The sequence below is a fragment of the Triticum aestivum genome, chromosome 1A, assembly GCF_018294505.1.
Source record: "Triticum aestivum cultivar Chinese Spring chromosome 1A, IWGSC CS RefSeq v2.1, whole genome shotgun sequence".
NCBI lineage: Eukaryota > Viridiplantae > Streptophyta > Magnoliopsida > Poales > Poaceae > Triticum > Triticum aestivum.
In genome coordinates this window covers 467,002,678-467,026,868 of record NC_057794.1, presented here as the reverse complement: position 1 = coordinate 467,026,868, position 24,191 = coordinate 467,002,678, and the positions used below count along the sequence as shown (strand labels likewise).

Genomic DNA, 24,191 nt, shown 5'->3' with positions numbered 1-24,191 from the left:
AACGCCCAGGCCCTGGGCTTAGTCTACGAAGCTGGGTCGTACGACTACATCAAGATCATGTACGCGATGAACTACATGACGGCGCAGATCAAGATCGTGGCACAGTCGTCGACCCGTGTGGACCGCATCGGTGCATCGCTTGATCTTAACTACCCGTCCTTCATCATGTACTTTGACACGACCGGAAATAATACGTTCGTCAGGACCGTGACCAACGTGGGTGATGGGCCGGCGAGGTACAGTGCCACGGTGGAGGGACTGGACGGGCTGAAGATGAGCATCATGCCGAATAGGTTGGTGTTCGGCAAGAAGCACGAGAAACAGAGATACATGGTCGTGATTCAGGTGTGGGATGAGCTAATGCCCGAGGTAGTGCTACATGGATCATTGACGTGGGTGGACGACAACGGCAAGTACACGGTGAGAAGCCCCATCGTGGTGACAACGACGCCTGTGCTATAGGATATGTGCACAAATGACTATAGTATGTGTTGGGGAACGTAGTAATCTCAAAAAATTTCCTACGCACACGCAAGATCATGGTGATGCATAGCAACGAGAGGGGAGAGTATGATCTATGTACCCTTGTAGATCGACAACGGAAGCGTTGACACAACGTAGAGGAAGTAGTCGTACGTCTTCCCGATCCGACCGATCCAAGCACCGTTACTCCGGCACCTCCGAGTTCTTAGCACACGTACAACTCGATGACGATCCCCGGGCTCCGATCCAGCAAAGCGTCGGGGAAGAGTTCCGTCAGCACGACGGCGTGGTGACGATCTTGATGTTCTACCATCGCAGGACTTCGCCTAAGCACTGCTACAATATGACCGAGGTGAAATATGATGGAGGGGGGCACCGCACACGGCTAAGGAACGATCACGAAGATCAACTTGTGTGTCTATGGGGTGCCCCTTGCCTTAGTATATAAAGGATGGAGGAGGAGGAGGCCGGCCAAGGCTTGGTGCGGCCAGGATGTGGAGTCCTACTAGGACTCCAAGTCCTAGTAGGAGTCCACCAAGAGGGGAGGAAGGGAGAAGGAAGTGGAGGAGAAGGAAAGGTGGCCGGCCCCCTTTTCCCTAGTCCAATTCAGACCAGAGGGGAGGGGGGCGCAGCAGCCCCTTGACCCTTTCTCCTCTTCCCACTAATGCCCATCAAGGCCCATTGCTTCTCCAGTAACTACCCGGTACTCCGAAAAATACCCGAATCACTCGGAACCTTTCCGATGTCCGAATATAGTCGTCCAATATATCGATTTTTACGTCTCGAGCATTTCGAGACTCCTCGTCATGTCCCTGATCTCATCTGGGACTCCGAACTCCTTCGGTACATCAAAACTCATAAACTCATAATATAACTGTCATCGAAACCTTAAGCGTGCGGACCCTACGGTTCGAGAACAATGTAGACATGACCGAGACACGTCTCCGGTCAATAACCAATAGCGAGACCTGGATGCCCATATTGGCTCCTACATATTCTACGAAGATCTTTATCGGTCAGACCGCATAACAACATATGTTGTTCCCTTTGTCATCGGTATGTTACTTGTCCGAGATTCGATCGTCGGTATCCAATACCTAGTTCAATCTCGTTACCGGCAAGTCTCTTTACTCGTTCCGTAATACATCATCTCACAACTAACATATTAGTTGTAATGCTTGCAAGGCTTATGTGATGTGCATTACCGAGAGGGCCCAGAGATACCTCTCCGACAATCGGAGTGACAAATCCTAATCTCGAAATACGCCAACCCAACATGTACCTTTGGAGACACCTGTAGTGCTCCTCTATAATCACCCAGTTACGTTGTGACGTTTGGTAGCACCCAAAGTGTTCCTCCGGCAAACGGGAGTTGCATAATCTCATAGTCATAGGAACATGTATAAGTCATGAAGAAAGCAATAGCAACATACTAAACGATCGGGTGCTAAGCTAATGGAATGGGTCATGTCAATCAGATCATTCAACTAATGATGTGATCTCGTTAATCAAATAACAACTCTTTTGTCCATGGTTAGGAAACATAACCATCTTTGATTAACGAGCTAGTCAAGTAGAGGCATACTAGTGACACTCTGTTTTGTCTATGTATTCACACATGTATTATGTTTCCGGTTAATACAATTCTAGCATGAATAATAAACATTTATCATGATATAAGGAAATAAATAATAACTTTATTATTGCCTCTAGGGCATATTTCCTTCAGTATGTACATCAATATGTTGCATAGGTAATCGGGAGAGACAATGAGGCAAGTGAAAGCTTATGATCGAACAACTGACCATGCACCAATACACTATACTTAGATGTTTAGTTCAATAGTTTTGTTAAGTTTCAGATGACTGAGACTTAGTTATGTCTCGGTCGTTGCTGAAAGAACATGCGGTGCCCCCATGTTTGGTTTTGGTAATTGATGACAATCTCTATGGACTAATGGTGGCCTTGAGTTATATTTGAAGGTTTTGTCCATAGGCTTTTCTTGGAGTATATGTGTTGGTTTCAAGGAGAGTTTGTGTCGACCAAGGTGCTATTCAAGGAATTATCCAAAGATCGGTCATTTGAGAGTTGAGCTTATTGCAAGCATGTCTTCAAGGGGAGAAGTTTCAAAGAGTTTTGTGGAGAAGTCTTCAGAGTTTTCTCCTTGCTTTGGTTTTGTTCCTAAGCATTTGCATCTCATACGCATGCATTATTGGTTGTTGCATTGCTTGGTGATGAATAATTCCTTGTATAAACTCTCGTGAAAGTGATTGTCATCAATTACCAAAATGGGGGAGATTGAAAGAATATGCGATGCCCCATGTTTGGTTTTGGTAATTGATGACAATCTCTATGGACTAAAGGTTGCCTTGAGTTATATTTGAAGGTTTTGTCCATAGGCTTTTCTTGGAGTACATGTGTTGGTTTCAAAGAGAGTTTGTATCGACCAAGGTGCTATTCAAGGAATTATCCAAAGATTGGTCATTTGAGAGTTGAGCTTATTGCAAGCATGTCTTGAAGAAGAAGATTGTTTGATCATTCATGTTTACCTTCAAGACATCATCCAAATGAAGAGAGTTGGAAAGAATCAAGGTTGATCAAGACTAAGTCAAGAGTGAATCAAGTTGATCAACACATAAAGCGTACATGACGTACAGAGGGATCAAGTGATACCATGGTATGGTAAGTATTGTCCATTATGCTTTGTGTACTAACCCATGTTCTTCGTGAGAGTTCTTTGTGGGGTTAGGTTGCGGTGTGCAAATTCAAGTGAAGCATAACGAAGAGATCAAATGCTTGAAGCTTGCCGTCCATTGTGGTGACAATGGACTTGTGAAGATGTGCGGAAGAGTGGCTCACCCATAGTGGAGTATGAGGGAGCAATCAACTAGTCTTCATCGAGCCAACACAATCAAGAAAGGTGGTCCAACTTGAGGGAGTCAAGATCGTCATCATCTAGCTCAAGTGGACCATGTGCAAGGCAAAGGTTTGCCCTTGATAGTTTTTCTATTTTACCGGTCTCATGATGGTAGTTGGGAGACCGGGTCATAGGATCGATTGCCGTACTATCAAGGGGGGCTCTCGATTAGTAGCTTGATCATATCATTCGTAGAGAGCTCAAACCATTGCATCCTTGCATCATCTTTCTTGGTTCTTGTTTGGTTCTCTTTGTTATTCTTAGAGCTTATGGTCATCTTTATGACAAGCTTGAGTTCATCAAAAACGGAGTTCGCATGCATCTTTTATGATGTTTTCGGTATTGGAGGTTTTACCGGTCTTTTCCGAGGAAGGGTTCTCACCATTTTCTTATGGGCCTTTTCCCATTTGCTTCTTATTGATAATTCTATCAATATTGTGTTAGCCCATGTCGTTAGATTTCCAACAAACTTGGTTTCGTTGAATCCGGAGTCTGTTTGCAGAAGTTATGGCTGTTTTTGTAAAGGCTGCAGCGGTACTACCGTGGCTAGAGCGGATGTAATTTTTTACTACCGCTCCAGAGCAGTACTACCGCGGCTCCTGAGCGGTAGTACCGCTCCAGAGCAGTACTACCATGGCTCCTAAGCGGTACTACCGCTCCGGTCCAAAATCTCGTGTTTTGCTCAGTGGAAGTAGGCACGGAAGTATTTTTTTTGTACCGCTCGCAAGCAGTAGTACCGCTACCATTTGCGGTAGTACCGTGAGGATGAGCGGTAGTACCGCTCCGGCGGTTCTACTGGCCTTTTGCCTCCTCGCTGTTGTTTTTCAAAGGGGTACTTCCGCCCTAGCGGTAGTACCGCTCCTTGGAGCGGTAGTACCGCTCTGTGCGGGCTGTGAGCATAACGGTTGGATTTTCCCCACCTATAAAAGGGGGTCTTCTTCCCCAATGAATCCAATCTCTTGAGCTCATTTTTCCCCCATTGTTGACCTTCTTTGAGCTTGCTAACTCTCAATCCCTCCATGGATTCTTGCTAGTTTTTGAGGGAAAAGAGAGAGGAGATCTAGATCCACATTTCCACCAATCACTTTCTTCTCTTTGTGAGGGGAACCCCTTGGATCTAGATCTTGGAGTTCTTGGTGTTCTCCTTCTTGTTCTTCCTCTCATTTTCCTCCCTAGCATTAGTTGCTTCGGTGGGATTTGAGAGAGAAGGACTTGGGCACTCCGTGTGCCCTTGCCATTGCATTTGGTGCATCGGTTTGAGTTCTCCACGTGATACGTGGAAGTTACAAGTTGAGAAGCTTATTACTCTTGGGTGCTTGGTACCCTTGAGCTTGTTCCTCTTGGGTGCTTGGGCGCCCTAGATGGTTGGTGGTGTTTGGAGCTCAATCATTGTGGTGTAAAGCTCCGCGCAAGCGTCGGGGTCTCCAATTAGGTTGTGGAGATCGCCCCGAGCAATTTGACGGGTACCGGTGACCGCCCCCAAGGGTTGCCAAAGTGTACGGGTTCGGTGACCGTCCCCAAGGGTTTCCATTTGTACGGGTTCGGTGACCGCCCTCAAGGGTCCCTTAATGGAATCATGACATCTTGCATTATGCGAGGGCGTGAGGAGATTACGGTGGCCCTAGTGGCTTCTTGGGGAGCATTGTGCCTCCACACCGCTCCAAAGAGAGATTAGCATCCGCAAGGCTGTGAACTTCGGGATACATCATCGTCTCCGTGTGCCTCGGTTATCTCTTACCCGAGATCTTTACCTATGCACTTTACTTTGTGATAGCCATATTGTTTCTTGTCATATATCTTGCTATCACCTAGTAGTTTATCTCTCTTAGCATAAGTTGTTGGTGCACATAGGTGAGCCTAGTTGTTTTAGGTTTTGTGCTTGGCAAATTAACTGCTAGGTTTATTCCGCATTTGTTCAAGCCTAAACCGTAATTATTTTAAAGCGCCTATTCACCCCCCCCCCTCTAGGCGACATCCACGGTCTTTCAATTGGTATCAGAGCCTCGTCTCTCTTTATTTGTCTTAACCGCCTAGAGAGTAAGGATGTCGACTAGGGGTTTAGGATTCTCTAACACTCTTAGTTTTGATGGCACAAATTTTGATGTTTGGGTAATTCACATGCTTAATCTCTTTAGGGTCATGGAACCCAATTTAGAGCGAATTGTAGATATGGGTTTTTCTCCTCCAAAGGATCCCCAAAGATTATCTTTAGAGGATGAGAAAAACTCTTATCTCAATGCTCAAGCTTTTAATATGCTTTTCGATGCTTTGAGCAATGTAGTTATATTTCAACTCATGCCATTTCGGGATGCTCATGAGTTGTGGACAAAGCTTCAAGATAAATATGGCGTGTCCAAGTTTTGTGGGGATGATTGTTCTCCCTCCACATCAGGCCGTATAGTCTTCTCAACTTCTTCTACTTCACCTACATGTGGTTTGCCACAAGGTAATGATATGGTGAGTAGTGTTGGTCATTGCAATGATGATAGTATGCTTATTGTGGATGATCCTTCATCACTATCTTATTGCAATGCTCCTTCTTTGGGCTTTAACACTTCGAGCACTCCAAATGTGTCACATGCTTGTGTTGATAGTCCCTGCATATCATGTAGAAATTGCTTGACTAAATCTCATGATGATATGTTTGCTATATCTTGTTGCCATGATAAAAATGCTTGTATTTCCTCGAGTTGTGGTGCTAACAATGTAGAGGAAACCCAACACTCCATGGAACAAGATGTGGTTTTAAATGGTGCTTCAAGGGATCCTACATCATCATCTATTGCTTTTTGCCTTATGGCTAAGGCTTCAAAGGTATCTCCTACTTTAAAACCCAATATGTCTCTTGATGATGATGTTGATGCTAATAATGATGAGGATAATGATGAAGAGAACGATAATGTTGCCTCCTTAAAAATTAAGGGGGAAATGGTTTTTAAATCTATTCATAAAAATAAAATTGCTCGTTCCAACTTCATGGAAATCATGTCCATTGCCATTGAGGGCAAGAATTATATTGATGAGTTGGAATCTCGTCTTAAGTAATGAGGAGCATGAGGTCAGCATTGATAAAATGGAAGGTCATGAGCGTGATTACGCTAATGAGATTGCGGACCTCTCTCAAGCTCTTGAACTTGAACAAACCACCAAGGAATCTCTTGAGGAGACTTTTGCTCTAGAATTATCTAGAGTGAGGGAATCTCGTGATAGAGCTCTTGAGGTGGCCAGTGATTTTGAAACTAAAAATGAGGAGCTTGAAGTTGCGCATGCTAAACTCCTTGAGGACTTTGAGCACCTCGAAAATGGCTCAAGGGTCATTAAGGGTGAGCTCATCAAACTCACCAAGTCTCATGCTCAACTTAAAGCTTCATATTCAAAAGAGCTTGCCAAGTTGTCTTATCCTCTTGTTGCTAATGATGATGCTTGTGCTACTAACTCTATCTCTTGTGAAGCATCCATATTAAAGGAGAATGTTGAGCTAAGGGCTCAACTTGAGTTGCTATCTAGCAATTATGGGATGTTGGAAGAAAATCATGTAAAGCTCACAATCTCTCATGATGATCTTCTAGTATCCCATAATGTGCTAAAGATAGCTCATGAGGCCATGCTTGCTAAGGTAACATCTAGTGAGCCTCATGTGGATACTAGCACTAATTTTGGTCAAAATGCTATATTGCCTTGTGCTAGTCCTCGCGATTCATCCATGCATAACATTGGTACATCTTGTGATGAATTGCTTTCCTTGCCTTGTTGCTCTAACAATGAATCATATACTTCCTCTAGTACTTGTGTTGAGACTAACCATGCAGAGGAAATCAAAGAGCTCAAGGCCCAAGTCACTTCTTTGAATAAAGACTTGGAAAAGAGTCATTAAGGGAAATTCACACTCAACAATATCTTGAGTGTGCAAAAATCCCCCAATGACAAAGGTGGACTTGTATTCAACTCCAACAATAAGAAGAAGTCCAAAGTGAACAAAAACAAGGGCCAAGAACAAGTCAAGAATTCGGCCAAGATTGTTTGCTTCAAGTGCAAAGTAGAAGGGCATCATGTTAGATCTTGCCCATTGAAGAAGAAGCCCATTAGTGACAAGCAACAAGGGAAGCGGCCACAAGTTCACTCTCATTCTCAACCTCAAGTTGAAGAAAGTCCTCTTCCCAAGAAAACTCAAGCTAATGCTTCTCAAGTTGAGAAATCAAGTGATAAGAAAGTAAAGAGTAGATGTTTCTACCTATGTCGCAAAAAAGGTCACGTCGCTTCTTCATGCACAAATGGTACCTTATCCAACCCTATTCTAATTGATGATATCTATTCTCTTGGGAAGGATAAGGTTGGCAATGTGTTTGCCAAATTTGTTAGTGCTCAAAGTGGTGTCAAGAAAAGAATCATTTGGGTAGCCAAGCCTATTGTGACTAACCTCTTAGGACCCAACTTGGTTGGGGACTAACTAGCTCATACTTGATCAATAGGTGTTGTTGGAGGTCTTTGGAGACTTGGCTACATTATGAAGAATTAAGGGGACTTCATCATTCTTATTGTCTCAAGCCAAGTCATTCGGGTTATCAAGTTTCTATCTTATATCCAGTGTTCCTCCTTGCGGTAACTCGTGCTTAAATTGTTTACTTGAAAGTTACTTGCCCCTTAGCATGTTGTGGTTTTGTACCTTGCATGTGCTTGTATATGTTGTGCTTCCAATTTGCTTATCTTGAGAAATCAAGTATGTGTATGTTGCTTTGCACATCATGTATGTGTGTGTTGTGTGTTGAGCCTTTTTGCATCTTGTTTATTTCTTAGTTGGCTCTTGTGAGAGATTAATGGAATATCCCATTATGGGGGAGTGATGTGCTTTGTGCACCTCACAATCCTATAAATGTGTGTACATGAGTAATACCATCTAGTATTGATATTTCAAGATTATCTAGTCACTATGTGGTATGTCTTCTCATGAGAAATTCAAATTCCAAATAGTCCATTAATTATCTCTTGTTGGATCCTTTTATTTGCCTCTTGTTTATCCTTAATTGGTATCACATTATGGGGGAGTAATATGCTATGTGTATATTACTAACCTAGAAAATGTGTACATTTGAGATATTGTCACCTAGTGTTGATATTGTAAATTATCTTGTTCCTAGGTATCATGTTTTTTTAGATAAGAGGCCTTGGTCCGACTTTATAAATAAGGCCACACGGCAGCGTCACAGACCCGAACGTCCAAACAGATAACAAGAACCGCGAATCCAGCGACCAAAAGCCTAGAACAGGCGAAAGAAGTTCAGAGCGATACATGGCACCCTGCCATACACAGCGCGCAGGCCGGAGGGGAGAGACGACTAAGACCAACCGATAAAACCACGGCAACAGAGATCAGACGTTAGGACCCAGCCCGGAGAAGAAGGATGCCGAAGCCCGAATTTTGGCGATGAGCGCGTCCAGGGCATCCCGATCGTCTTCTTTAGTCAATAATCTCCACTGCTGCAAGATGATACAAGATTTGAAAAGAACGTCAGCAGGTTTAGATGGAAAGATATGCTCGATAGTAAATTTGTTCCTAGTAGTCCAAAGAGACCAACATAAGGCACCCAAGCCAACCCAAAACACCCTCTTAGTAACCCCAACCAGAACCTTGGCTAGGGTTCTAAGCTCAGAGTAGGACGAGGGATTCCAAGAGACTTGAAGCCAAGATCTGACGCAACTCCAAACGAACTTAGCCAAGACACAATGAAAAAAGATGTGGTCCGTATTTTCCAAGGCACCACAAAGGTGACAGAACTCTGAACCCGGACCATTGCGCTTGCGAATCTGATCAGCCGCAAGGAGGCGGCCTCTGAAGGCTTGCCAAAGAAATATCTTAATCTTAGGAGGCACTTTGGACTTCCAGATGTTAGAGAATCTGTTCGAGGGGGTACCTCTAATAAGCCTAGAATAAAGAGACTTGACCGAAAACCTGCCAGAAGACGAATGAGGCCAAACTACAGAATCCGGAGCCTCCGAGAGCATAGGGAAGAGGGCAGAAAGATTTTGCCAATCCTCCAACTCTTCAGGAGACAGGGAGTGGCGAAAAGCCAGGTCCCAATTATTATCCGCCACCTCCGCGATGGAGATGTCCGGCTTAGGACAGTAAGGAAACAAAACCGGGAATTGAGTAGCCAGAGGAGCATCTCCACACCACCAATCCTGCCAAAAATGAATAGAACTACCAGTGCCCACGATAAACTTAACATGCTCCAAAAAGATCGGTCTGACTTTGACAAGGTTCTTCCAGAATTGAGACCCTCGTCCAGCAGAAGCAAACAGGGGGCTAGATTGAGGGAAATACTTAGCCTTGAGGATAGAATACCAAAGTGAGTCGGCCCCAGTAGTCATAATTTTCCACCACCATTTAATTAATAAGCATTTTTTTCATCACCAAGGTATTAATAATGCCTAACCCCCCAAGGTTCTTAGGCCGACACATAAGCTGCCACTTGACTAGTCTATATTTCCGCTTATTATCAGCCGCATTCCAATAAAAGGCAGCCCTGTGTTTGTCAAAGCCAGCGTGAATACCCACCGAAAGGAGATAGAAACCCATGAGGAACAAGGAAGGGAAGAAAGACAGGAGTTGATTAAGGCCACCTTGCCGGCATTAGTATTGTATCTCCCTCGCAAGGAAGGACCATGTTCCCCACTTTAGCAACAGCCGAGGCAAAGTCCTTAGCAAGAAGTTTAAAAGGAGAAATTGGGAGGCCCGGATATTTGAAAGGAAAGGAACCTAAAGAACAGTTAAGAAGCCTGGCCACACATAGGGCTTCTGCATCATTCACACCAGTAACTAGAGCCTCACTCTTGGAAAAGTTAATCTTCAAGCCAGAGACCGCTTCAAAGCAAAGAAGGATGAATTTTAAATTAGCAATACACGCATCATCCAACTCAACCATAATGATTGTATCATCGGCATACTGAAGGTGCGAAACCCCTTCCGGGAGGAGATGAGAGACCACCGGGCTAATGTGACCACATTGAGTCGCCCTCGTGAGCATACAAGAAAAGGCATCGGCTACAAAATTGAAAAGGACAGGGGAGGCAGGATCCCCTTGATGAAGACCCCTGCCATTGGCAAAAAAATTACTAATATGCCCATTCACCGAAACGGCAATGTGGCCCCCAGTAACCAACTGCATGATACGATGCACATAAGCTCCATCAAAACCTTTCGCGAGCAAGACCTGCTTAAGAAAAGACCAGCTGACCGAGTCATGTGCTTTCTCAAAGTCTAACTTAAGAATAACCGCTTTAGAGCCCCGAGAGTGCAGGTCATGCACAATTTCGTGCAAAGAGAGGATACCATCTAAAATAAAACGACCCTTAATGAAAGCAGATTGGAAGGGACTAATAACTCTATGTGCAACCGGAGAGAGGCGGTTAGCGAATCCCTTAGCCGGGAATTTGGCAAAATTGTTAATCAGCGCAATAGGACGAAATTGAGAGATTAGTTCAGCCCCCTTGACCTTGGGAATCAGAGAAATGACGACATAGTTCAAGCGGGAAATATCGATATAGCCAAGGCAAAAGCCCTGTATGACCCTGCAAACCAGCTGCTTTAACTGAGGCCAGAATTTTCGAAAAAAGGAATAGAAAAGCCGTCAGGCCCAGAGGCCGCATTTGGGTTAGCAGAGTTAACTATGTCCCAGATTTCCTGATCAGAAAAGGGGATCATCAACGCGGCGTTGTCCTCGGCCAAAACTTTTAAACCCATGTTCCAGAGAGAAGGGGAGATCGAGAGGCCCGAAGGAGGTTTCGCCTCAAGTGAAGTAGAGAAGAAGTCCCGCACATGGTTCATAATAACAGATTGGTCTGAAGACCGCACCCCATTGATGAGCAGGTTGTTGATACCACAACGCCTCCTCCGACCGTTCGCAATGGCAAAAAAATATGCAGTGGGGGAATCGCCCTTTAGTGTCCAATTAAGCGTACCCCGCTGGCGCCAATACACCTCAGCCTGATGGTGTAACTGCAGTAAGGCAGCCTCGAGGTTATACCTCACAGACCACCCATCCTCGGAAAGACCAGCAGAGTTAGCAGTCAAGTCTAGAGCCAAGATTTGGGTTTCGAGGAAATCTTTGGAGCGGCGTTCCTCCGCCGCACGGTTACGGGACCAGCCTCTAAGAAACTTACGCAGATTGTAGGAGCAAGAATGCCAATCATCCAGAGGACCAAAGGAGCGCGAATTAGAGGAGAGCAGATGGGAAATCTTCACGGCAAGCATATCACAAAAACCATCAACGAGCAACCAGGATGCATCAAATTGAAATCTGGCCGGAGGTCTAAGGTTAATAGAACCGTCGTCAACAATGAGAGGGGTATGATCAGAGCCAACAATACATTTGGCACCAAGGGAGGCCCTAGGAAAGAGGGAGTCCCACCTAGGACAGATGAAAACTCTATCAAGCACGGACCTAATAGGATTAACCTGGTGATTAGACCAAGTAAAGCGGGCTCCAACCCGGGGAAGTTCATGAATAGCAATGGAGCTAATAAACTCATTAAAAGCATTCGCTAAAGGCCAAGAGAAGATATCATTGCTTTTATCAGAGGGGTGGCGAAGAAGGTTTAAATCACCCTCGATAACCATCGGGAGGTTACAGGATTCGATCTTCACAGAAAGTTCGTTAAGAAACAGAGGGGCAATAGAGTGATCAGCAGGCCCATAAACCACTATTACCTCCATTAGAGTATTCAGCGCTTTAAGACAGAGAACAACACTAACCCAAAAGATCCCATGGTCATAGGCAACAACATCGAAGATGTCCTTATTCGAGCCAAACAAAATCCCACCCGAGTGGCCCGAAGAAGGTAAAACATGCCAATCAAATCTATCCATACCCACGATGGCAGAGAGTTCATTAGGGGAAAAGGACTCCTTAAAAGTTTCAACCAACCCCACGAAGTCAATATGGTTCGAGCGAATCAAATCTTTTATTTGGTCACGACGCCCCCTAGCGCCGAACCCTCTAATATTCCAAAATAAAGCTTTCATTTATAAGAAAGATTCTTAATGCGGAGACTGGACCTGCTAGGAGCCGCGCAGGTTTTAACTCTTTTAGAAGTGCCCCTCCTGGAGGGACCAGGTTGGGGTTGGCCACTACGAACACCTAGACCCGCCTCCGGACCCAGAGGACCAATAAACATAGTAGCCTCGGAGGCAACAGTCTCCTTAGCTTTGGCAATGGCCGCCTGAGCAGCCTCATTAGCCCGAATGATTGCAAGAAGAGAGCTAGGAGAGCCCACATTAGAGTCAACCACCACACCCACATCTGACATGATTTTTAAAACATGATTATCCGACAGAGTAGGTAGAACCAGACGAACCGGAGAGGAACCAACGGCATGAGTGGGAAGAATACCTGGGGTAGGAAGATCCTTCGCAGCAGCCCACTTTTTCACCCGCTCCAGTACAGAAACACCCGAGTTGGCCACCCGTCGACCTTTGCAGGCCGTAGATGCCGGCGACCGAATCACCTGCGACCGAGGCATGGGGGAAGTCGAAGACGAACCAGAGCGAGACATGGACCCGAGCTCCTTGTCGAGGCGACGACAGACACCGGCAGTGGATTGTTTGGAGCCCAGAGAGTTCCTGCTCTTAGCTGAGAATTTGCGCATCAAAGATTTCTTCTTCCGCTGGGACTGGGCATCCACCACATCACGCTCAGGGGAGTCAGGGAGATCCTCAATCCCGGAGCGGGTGGGGGAGATCGGGCGGGCCGGGAGGTTGGAGCAAGCACCAGACATGGGGGTAGCCGCCACAGACGGAAACTTCAGAGAAGCAACATCAGGAACATCCGCCATGGAGTCAGTAGGAGGGATCGCCAAAGACTCCCGGGGGCCAGCACTAGAGGGAGCTTGAGACTAGAACAATTCCCTTTCAGACTCAGCCAAGCCATCCCATTTAGATTGGGTGAAACGGAGATTGGAGCCATCACTCTGGTTGTTACCACCCATCGATCCATCCCCATCCTTATTGTGTTTATCCGTGGGATTAGAAGGAGGAGAAGGGGGCGGCGGGGGTTGAAAGGCAGCCGCCCCCTCCACCCGCACCCTGAGCCTGATACTGTTTGGAGAGGGGAAAACGTCGATCGAACCATGAACACAACTCGGATCCAGGCACCAAATCTTCACCCTAGCGGGGCCAACCTTAGTCAAAGATTCCGAGTCCACCTCCACGGGCTTCCCAATTAGAACCCCCACCGCCATGAGAAAAGCGGACGAGTGGAGACCAGCTAGTAGATCATCAATGAGCTCCCAGACCTGAGAGAGAGGGCCAACCGCCGTACCATTGCAGGTCGCCGGCTTGACCGAGATGACCAGTTGATTGAGGGGCAGGGTAAAGCTGGTACAGGAAGCAATCATCCGCAGGCATTCCTTGAAAGGGAACACCACTGAAAACTCATGTTCAGATATCTGAGCCACTTGCCAGTCCCATCCAGCCTCATCCCAGATCCGGAGCCCATCGAGTGGGGTTTGGGGAGAAATCTTCTGGTCCTTCACATGAACAATAGCAGCATTCGAAAGCGAGGGAGCCACCTCCAGAGTAGGCAGATCAGAATCGAAAGCAAAGAAGGCACATCCAGGAAGGCCCGTGCCATATTGGAGGAGAGAGGGGGATTTCAATCTATTCGTGCAATTGACCGTGAGGTGCCCATTAGTTTGGCAAATCAAACAGAAAGGGGGTTGGTACAGCGAGATTGGAAGTGATTGGGCTTGTGGCAGGCGAAGCAGGTAAGCGCAGAAGGGTTGCTATGGGAGGCAGAGGATGGGCGGGGATGCAGGAGGGGAGGAGGAGGACGCAGGATCCCATCCCCCACCCCCGGAGAGGAGGAAGAGCCAGGGAAAGGACCGGAGGGGCGCCGCGCCGGCCCCATGAAGGAACGGTGCGGCGGACGGGCTCCCACACCCGCACCAGCCGGGCGAGGGGGAGGAGGGAAACGCCCCAGGGCAGGAGCGTCGTGCCCCCCGCCGAGCACAGGCAGAGAGCCCGAGGAAGAAGAGCCCCCACCACCAGAGGCCGCCGCCGCCTCCCATGGATCCACCACAGGAGGAGGAGAAGGACCAGATCTAGGCCGTGGAGGCCCAGAGCCAAGGGCGTGCCCCTGCTTCGAGCTTTGCGACCAATCCGGACCCGCAGCCCAGGCCGCACGATCCCGAGCCGCCTGCTCGCGGGCCGCCTGCCCCGCCTCCTGTTGGGGAACGCAGTAATTTCAAAAAATTTCCTACGCACACGCAAGATCATGGTGATGCATAGCAACGAGAGGGGAGAGTGTTGTCTACGTACCCACGCAGACCGACTGCGGAAGCGTTGACGCAACGTAGAGGAAGTAGTCGTACGTCTTCTCGATCCGACCGATCCAAGCACCGTTACTCCGGCACCTCCGAGTTCTTAGCACACGTACAGCTCGATGACGATCCCCGGGCTCCGATCCAGCAAAGCGTCGGGGAGGAGTTCCGTCAGCACGACGGCGTGGTGACGATCTTGATGTTCTACCGTCGCAGGGCTTCGCCTAAGCACCGCTACAATATGATCGAGGTGGAATATGGTGGCAGGGGGCACCGCACACGGCTACGGAACGATCTCAAGGATCAACTTGTGTGTCTAGAGGTGCCCCCTGCCTCCGTATATAAAGGAGCCAAGGGGAAGGGGGCCGCCGGCCAGGAGGAGGGCGCAGGAGGAGTCCTACTCCTACCGGGAGTAGGACCCCCCCCCCCCTCCCCCGCCCCCGCAAATCCTAGTTGGACTAGGATTCCCCGAGGGGGAAAGAGAGAGGGGGGCCGGCCACCTCTCCTAGTCCTAATAGGACTAGGGGAGGGGGAGGCACGCGGCCACCTTGGGCTGCCCCTTTCTCCTTTCCACTAAAGCCCATTAAGGCCCATATGGCTCCCGGGGGGTTCCGGTAACCTCCCGGTACTCCGGTAAAATCCCGATTTCACCTGGAACACTTCCGATGTCCAAATATAGGCTTCCAATATATCAATCTTTATGTCTCGACCATTTCGAGACTCCTCGTCATGTCCGTGATCACATCCGGGACTCCGAACTAACTTCGGTACATCAAAATGCATAAACTCATAATAACTGTCATCGTAACATTAAGCGTGCGGACCCTACGGTTTGAGAACAATGTAGACATGACCGAGACACGTTTCCGGTCAATAACCAATAGCGGGACCTGGATGCCCATATTGGCTCCTACATATTCTACGAAGATCTTTATCGGTCAGACCGCATAACAACATACGTTGTTCCCTTTGTCATCGGTATGTTACTTGCCTGAGATTCGATCGTCGGTATCCAATACCTAGTTCAATCTCGTTACCGGCAAGTCTCTTTACTCGTTCCGTAATACATCATCCCGCAACTAACTCATTAGTTGCAATGCTTGCAAGGCTTATGTGATGTGCATTACCGAGAGGGCCCAGAGATACCTCTCCGACAGTCGGAGTGACAAATCCTATTCTCGAAATACGCCAACCCAACATCTACCATTGGAGACACCTGTAGAGCTCCTTTATAATCACCCAGTTACGTTGTGACGTTTGGTAGCACACAAAGTGTTCCTCCGGCAAACGGGAGTTGCATAATCTCATAGTCATAGGAACATGTATAAGTCATGAAGAAAGCAATAGCAACATACTAAACGATCGGGTGCTAAGCTAATGGAATGGGTCATGTCAATCAGATCATTCAACTAATGATGTGACCTTGTTAATCAAATAACAACACTTTGTTCATGGTTAGGAAACATAACCATCTTTGATTAATGATCTAGTCAAGTAGAGGCATACTAGTGACACTAAGTTTGTCTATGTATTCACACATGTATTATGTTTCCGGTTAATACAATTCTAGCATGAATAATAAACATTTATCATGATATAAGGAAATAAATAATAACTTTATTATTGCCTCTAGGGCATATTTCCTTCAGTCTCCCACTTGCACTAGAGTCAATAATCTAGATTACACTGTAATGATTCTAACACCCATGGAGCCTTGGTGTTGATCATGTTTTGCTCGTGGAAGAGGCTTAGTCAACGGGTCTGCAACATTCAGATCCGTATGTATCTTGCAAATCTCTATGTCTCCCACCTGGACTAGATCCCGAATGGAATTGAAGCGTCTCTTGATGTGCTTGGTCCTCTTGTGAAATCTGGATTCCTTTGCCAAGGCAATTGCACCAGTATTGTCACAAAAGATTTTCATTGGACCCGATGCACTAGGTATGACACCTAGATCGGATATGAACTCCTTCATCTAGACTCCTTCGTTCGCTGCTTCCGAAGCAGCTATGTACTCTGCTTCACATGTAGATCCCGCTACGACGCTTTGTTTAGAACTGCATCAACTGACAACTCCACCGTTTAATGTAAACACGTATCCGGTTTGCGATTTAGAATCGTCCGGATCAGTGTCAAAGCTTGCATCAACGTAACCTCTTACGGTGAGCTCTTTGTCACCTCCATATACGAGAAACATATACTTAGTCCTCTTCAGGTATTTTAGGATGTTCTTGATCGCTGTCCAGTGATCCACTCCTGGATTACTTTGGTACCTCCCTGCTAAGCTTATAGCAAGGCACACATCAGGTCTGGTACACAGCATTGCATACATGATAGAGCCTATTGCTGAAGCATAGGGAACATCTTTCATTTTCTCTCTATCTTCTGCATTGGTCAGGCATTGAGTCTGACTCAACTTCACCCCTTGTAACACAGGCAAGAACCCTTTCTTTGCTTGATCCATTTTGAACTTCTTCAAAATCTTGTCAAGGTATGTGCTTTGTGAAAGTCCAATTAAGCGCCTTGATCTATCTCTATAGATCTTTATGCCTAATATGTAAGCAGCTTCACCGAGGTCTTTCATTGAAAAACTCTTATTCAAGTATCCCTTTATGCTATCCAGAAATTCTATATCATTTCCAATCAGTAATATGTCATCCACATATAATATCAGAAATGCTACACAGCTCCCACTCACTTTCTTGTAAATACAGGCTTCTCCGAAAGTCTGTATAAAACCAAATGCTTTGATCACACTATCAAAGCGTTTATTCCAACTCCGAGAGGCTTGCACCAGTCCATAAATGGATCGCTGGAGCTTGCACACTTTGTTAGCTCCCTTAGGATCGACAAAACCTTCCGGTTGCATCATATACAACTCTTCTTCCAGAAATCCATTCAGGAATGCAGTTTTGACATCCATCTGCCAAATTTCATAATCATAAAATGCGACAATCGCTAACATGATTCGGACAGACTTAAGCATCGCTACGGGTGAGAAAGTCTCATCGTAGTCAACCCCTTGAACTTGTCGAAAACCTTTTGTGACAAGTCGAGCTTTGTAGACAGTAACATTACCATCAGCGTCAGTCTTCTTCTTGAAGATCCATTTATTCTCAATTGCTTGCCGATCATCGGGCAAGTCAACCAAAGTCCATACTTTGTTCTCATACATGGATCCCATCTCAGATTTCATGGCTTCAAGCCATTTTGCGGAATCTGGGCTCACAATCGCTTCTTCATAGTTCATAGGTTCATCATGATCTAGCAGCATGATTTCCAGAACAGGATTATCATACCACTCTGGTGCGGATCTTGCTCTGGTTGATCTACGAGGTTCAGTAGTATCTTGTCCTGAAGTTTCATGATCATCATCATTAGCTTCCTCACTAATTGGTATAGGTGTCGCAGAAACAGTTTTCTGTGATGTACTACGTTCCAATAAGGGAGCAGGTACAGTTACCTCGTCAAGTTCTACTTTCCTCCCACTCACTTCTTTCGAGAGAAACTCCTTCTCTAGAAAGGATCCATTCTTAGCAACGAATGTCTTGCCTTCGGATCTGTGATAGAAGATGTACCCAACAGTCTCCTTTGGGTATCCTATGAAGACACATTTCTCCGATTTGGGCTCGAGCTTATCAGGTTGAAGATTTTTCACATAAGCATCACAGCCCCAAACTTTAAGAAACGACAACTTTGGTTTTTTGCCAAACCATAGTTCATAAGGCGTCGTCTCAACGGATTTTGATGGTGCCCTATTTAACGTGAATGCGGCCGTCTCTAAAGTATAACCCCAAAACGATAGCGGTAAATCTGTAACAGACATCATAGATCGCACCATATCTAGTAAAGTACGATTACGACGTTCGAACACACCATTACGCTGTGGTGTTCCGGGTGGCGTGAGTTGCGAAACTATTCCACAATTTTTCAAATGTACACCAAACTCGTAACTCAAATATTCTCCTCCACGATCAGATCGTAGAAATTTTATTTTCTTGTTACGATGATTTTCAACTTCACTCTGAAATTCTTTGAACTTTTCAAATGTTTCAGACTTATGTTTCATTAAGTAGATATACCCATATCTGCTTAAATCATCTGTGAAGGTGAGAAAATAACGATATCCGCCATGAGCCTCAATATTCATCGGACCACATACATCTGTATGTATGATCTCCAACAAATCTGTTGCTTTCTCCATAGTTCCGGAGAACGGTGTTTTAGTCATCTTGCCCATGAGGCACGGTTCGCAAGTACCAAGTGATTCATAATCAAGTGGTTCCAAAAGCCCATCAGTATGGAGTTTCTTCATGCGTTTTACACCGATATGACCTAAACGGCAGTGCCACAAATAAGTTGCACTATCATTATCAACTCTGCATTTTTTGGCTTCAACATTATGAATATGTGTATCACTACTATCGAGATTCATCAAAAATAGACCACTCTTCAAAGGTGCATGACCATAAAAGATATTACTCATATAAATAGAACAACCATTATTCTCTGATTTAAATGAATAACCGTCTCGCATCAAACAAGATCCAGATATAATGTTCATGCTCAACGCTGGCACCAAATAACAATTATTTAGGTCTAATACTAATCCCGAAGGTAGATGTAGAGGTAGCGTGCCGACCGCGATCACATCGACTTTGGAACCATTTCCCACGCGCATCGTCACCTCGTCCTTTGCCAGTGTTCGCTTAATCCGTAGTCCCTGTTTCGAGTTGCAAATATTAGCAACAGAACCAGTATCAAATACCCAGGTGCTACTGCGAGCTCTAGTAAGGTACACATCAATAACATGTATATCACATATACCTTTGCTCACCTTGCCATCCTTCTTATCCGCCAAATACTTGGGGCAGTTCTGCTTCCAGTGACCAGTCTGCTTGCAGTAGAAGCACTCAGTTTCAGGCTTAGGTCCAGACTTGGGTTTCTTCTCTTGAGCAGCAACTTGCTTGCCGTTCTTCTTGAAGTTCCCCTTCTTCTTCCCTTTGCCCTTTTTCTTGAAACTAGTGGTCTTGTTAACCATCAACACTTGATGCGCCTTCTTGATTTCTACCTCCGCAGCTTTCAGCATTGCGAAGAGCTCGGGAATAGTATTGTTCATCCCTTGCATATTATAGTTCATCATGAAGCTCTTGTAGCTTGGTGGCAGTGATTGGAGAATTCTGTCAATGACGCAATCATCTGGAAGATTAACTCCCATCTGAATCAAGTGATTATTATACCCAGACATTTTGAGTATATGCTCACTGACAGAACTGTTCTCCTCCATCTTGCAGCTATAGAACTTATTGGAGACTTCATATCTCTCAATCCGGGCATTTGCTTGAAATATTAACTTCAACTCCTGGAACATCTCATATGCTCCATGACGTTCAAAACGTCGTTGAAGTCCCGATTCTAAGCCGTAAAGCATGGCACACTGAACTATCGAGTAGTCATCGGCTTTGCTCTGCCAGACGTTCATAACATCTGGTGTTGCTCCAGCAGCAGGCCTGGCACCCAGCGGTGCTTCCAGGACGTAATTCTTCTGAGCAGCAATGAGGATAATCCTCAAGTTACGGACCCAGTCTGTGTAATTGCTACCATCATCTTTCAACTTTGCTTTCTCAAGGAACGCATTAAAATTCAACGGAACAACAACACGAGCCATCTATCTACAATCAACATAAACAAGCAAGATACTATCAGGTACTAAGTTCATGATAAGTTTAAGTTCAATTAATCAAATTACTTAAGAACTCCCACTTAGATAGACATCCCTCTAATCCTCTAAGTCATCACGTGATCCAAATCAACTAAACCATAACCGATCATCACGTGAGATGGAGTAGTTTTCAATGGTGAACATCGTTTATGTTGATCATATCTACTATATGATTCACGCTCGACCTTTCGGTCTCCGTGTTCCGAGGTCATATCTGCATATGCTAGGCTCGTCAAGTTTAACCTGAGTATTCTGCGTGTGCAAAAACTGGCTTGCACCCGTTGTAGATGGACGTAGAGCTTATCACACCCAATCATCACGTGGTGTCTGGGCACGACAAACTTTGGCAATGGTGCATACTCAGGGAGAACACTTCTTGATAATTTAGTGAGAGATCATCTTATAATGCTACCTTCAATCAAAGTAAGATAAGATGCATAAAAAGATAAACATCACATGCAATCAATATAAGTGATATGATATGGCCATCATCATCTTGTGCCTGTGATCTCCATCTCCGAAGCACTGTCATGATCACCATTGTCACCGGCGCGACACCTTGATCTCCATCGTAGCATCGTTGTCGTCTCGCCAAACTTATGCTTCTGCGAGTATCACTACCATTTAGTAATAAAGTAAAGCATTACATCGCGATTGCATTGCATACAATAAAGCGACAACCATATGGCTCCTGCCAGTTGCCGATAACTCGGTTACAAAACATGATCATCTCATACAATAAAATTTAGCATCATGTCTTGGCCATATCACATCACAACATGCCCTGCAAAAACAAGTTAGACGTCCTCTACTTTGTTGTTGCAAGTTTTACGTGGCTGCTACGGGCTTAAGTAAGAACCAATCTCACCTACGCATCAAAACCACAACGATAGTTTGTCAAATAGACTCCGTTTTAACCTTCGCAAGGACCGGGCGTAGCCACACTCGGTTCAACTAAAGTTGGAGAGACAGTCGCCCGCAAGCCACCTATGTGCAAAGCACGTCGGGGGAACCGGTCTCGCGTAAGCGTACGCGTAATGTTGGTCCGGGTCGTCTCGTCCAACAATACCGCCAAACCAAAGTATGACATGTTGGTAGGCAATATGACTTATATCGCCCACAACTCACTTGTGTTCTACTCGTGCATATAACATGGAACCATAAAACCTGGCTCGGATGCCACTGTTGGGGAACGCAGTAATTTCAAAAAAATTCCTACGCACACGCAAGATCATGGTGATGCATAGCAACGAGAGGGTAGAGTGTTGTCTACGTACCCACGCAGACCGACTGCGGAAGCATTGACGCAACATAGAGGAAGTAGTCGTACGTCTTCCCGATCCGACCGATCCAAGCACCGTTACTCCGGCACCTCCGAGTTCTTAGCACACGTACAGCTTGATGACGATCCCCGGGCTCCGATCCAGCAAAGCGCCGGGGAGGAGTTCTGTCAGCACGACGGCGTGGTGACGATCTTGATGTTCTACCGTCGCAGGGCTTCGCCTAAGCACCGCTACAATATGATCGAGGTGGAATATGGTGGCAGGGGGCACCGCACACGGCTAAGGAACGATCTCAAGGATCAACTTGTGTGTCTAGAGGTGCCCCCTGCCGCCATATATAAAGGAGCCAAGGGGAAGGGGGCCGCCGGCCAGGAGGAGGGCGCAGGAGGAGTCCTACTCCTACCGGGAGTAGGACTCCCCCCCCCCAAATCCTAGTTGGACTAGGATTCCCCGAGGGGGAAAGAGAGAGAGGGGGGAGGCGCGTGGCCACCTTGGGCTGCCCCTTTCTCCTTTCCACTAAAGCCCATTAAGGCCCATATGGCTCCCGGGGGGTTCCGGCAACCTCCCGGTACTCCGGTAAAATCCCGATTTCACCCGGAACACTTCCGATGTCCAAATATAGGCTTCCAATATATCAATCTTTATGTCTCGACCATTTCGAGACTCCTCGTCATGTCCGTGATCACATCCGAGACTCCGAACTAACTTCGGTACATCAAAATGCATAAACTCATAATAATTGTCATCGTAACGTTAAGCGTGCAGACCCTACGGTTCGAGAACAATGTAGACATGACCGAGACACGTTTCCGGTCAATAACCAATAGCGGGACCTGGATGCTCATATTGGCTCCTACATATTCTACGAAGATCTTTATCGGTCAGACCGCATAACAACATACGTTGTTCCCTTTGTCATCGGTATGTTACTTGCCCGAGATTCGATCGTCGGTATCCAATACCTAGTTCGATCTCATTACCGGCAAGTCTCTTTACTCGTTCTGTAATACATCATCCCGCAACTAACTCATTAGTTGCAATGCTTGCAAGGCTTATGTGATGTGCATTACCGAGAGGGCCCAGAGATACCTCTTCGACAGTCGGAGTGACAAATCCTATTCTCGAAATACGCCAACCCAACATCTACCATTGGAGACACCTATAGAGCTCCTTTATAATCACCCAGTTATGTTGTGACGTTTGGTAGCACACAAAGTGTTCCTCCGGCAAACGGGAGTTGCATAATCTCATAGTCATAGGAACATGTATAAGTCATGAAGAAAGCAATAGCAACATACTAAACGATCGGGTGCTAAGCTAATGGAATGGGTCATGTCAATCAGATAATTCAACTAATGATGTGACCTCGTTAATCAAATAACAACACTTTGTTCATGGTTAGGAAACATAACCATCTTTGATTAACGAGCTAGTCAAGTAGAGGCATACTAGTGACACTAAGTTTGTCTATGTATTCACACATGTATTATGTTTCCGGTTAATACAATTCTAGAATGAATAATAAACATTTATCATGATATAAGGAAATAAATAATAACTTTATTATTGCCTCTAGGGCATATTTCCTTCACCTCTAGCTTGGAGCGAAGCTCAGCCTCGAGCTCCAGATCCAACGCCGAGGAAGGCGACACCTCGCGCGGCCGCTTACAGCCCGACACGGCCTCGCACGAGGAGCCCCGAGATTTGTCCATGGAGAGCACCGCGGCAAAGGAGAGGAGGAGGGCTAGATGTGGCGAGACGACGGATGGGAAGGCGATGACAGCGTAGATCTGCAGCGGAAGCCGGAAACCCTAATAGAAGGGGGAAGGAGCCACGAGGGATCCATAAGTACCCGGTCGAGGCCAAGCCCGCCTAGGCCCGATGGGTTGAATGGGCCAACTAAGAGGGGGGAGGAGGCAGCACTGCGGGCGCCCTAACTGGGCCAAAAGAAGCTAAAGGGGGAAAGTCAATGATAGACGAGAGGGGGGAGGAGATGGCCCACCTGGCGGGGCAACAGCGAGAGGCCCAGCAAGCCCCCCAGATGGCCCATCCAGTGGCCCAATAGCCAACAGAGCGGCCACCAGATCTAGGTCAAACGGCATCGACGGCACCAACCGCCCCGGGAGCCCCGCCGCCGGCGGCGCGGCAGACGGGGATGCACCATGCGAGGAAGATGAAGAAGAAGGTGAAGATGAAGAATATGGGGATCCACCAAGCCCCCCGTCAGGGGCGGCATCTAGCAGCCCAGACCCAGAAGAAGCAACTGAGCCCTTACCGGCCCTGTCCCGACGACGAGACACCCGGAACCAGCCAACATCGGGATCCGCGGCAACCAGAGGTCGACCCCTCCCACCAAGAGCAAACTTGCGGGGACGGGGCGCAGGAGGGAGGGCCACTGATCTTACTGGAGCCGCCGACGAACAGCAGGGCGAGGAAGGAGCGGAACACAGCTCGTCTTCATCGGGGGCGAGAG

The 24,191-nt window shown here is 46.5% G+C and overlaps 1 pseudogene; it reads left to right on the top strand.

The window, feature by feature from the left end:
• The window catches only part of LOC123188548 (subtilisin-like protease SBT3), a 1,633-nt pseudogene extending 1,171 nt beyond the window's left edge, over positions 1 to 462 (top strand).
• Positions 463 to 24,191: the final 23,729 nt, after the last annotated feature.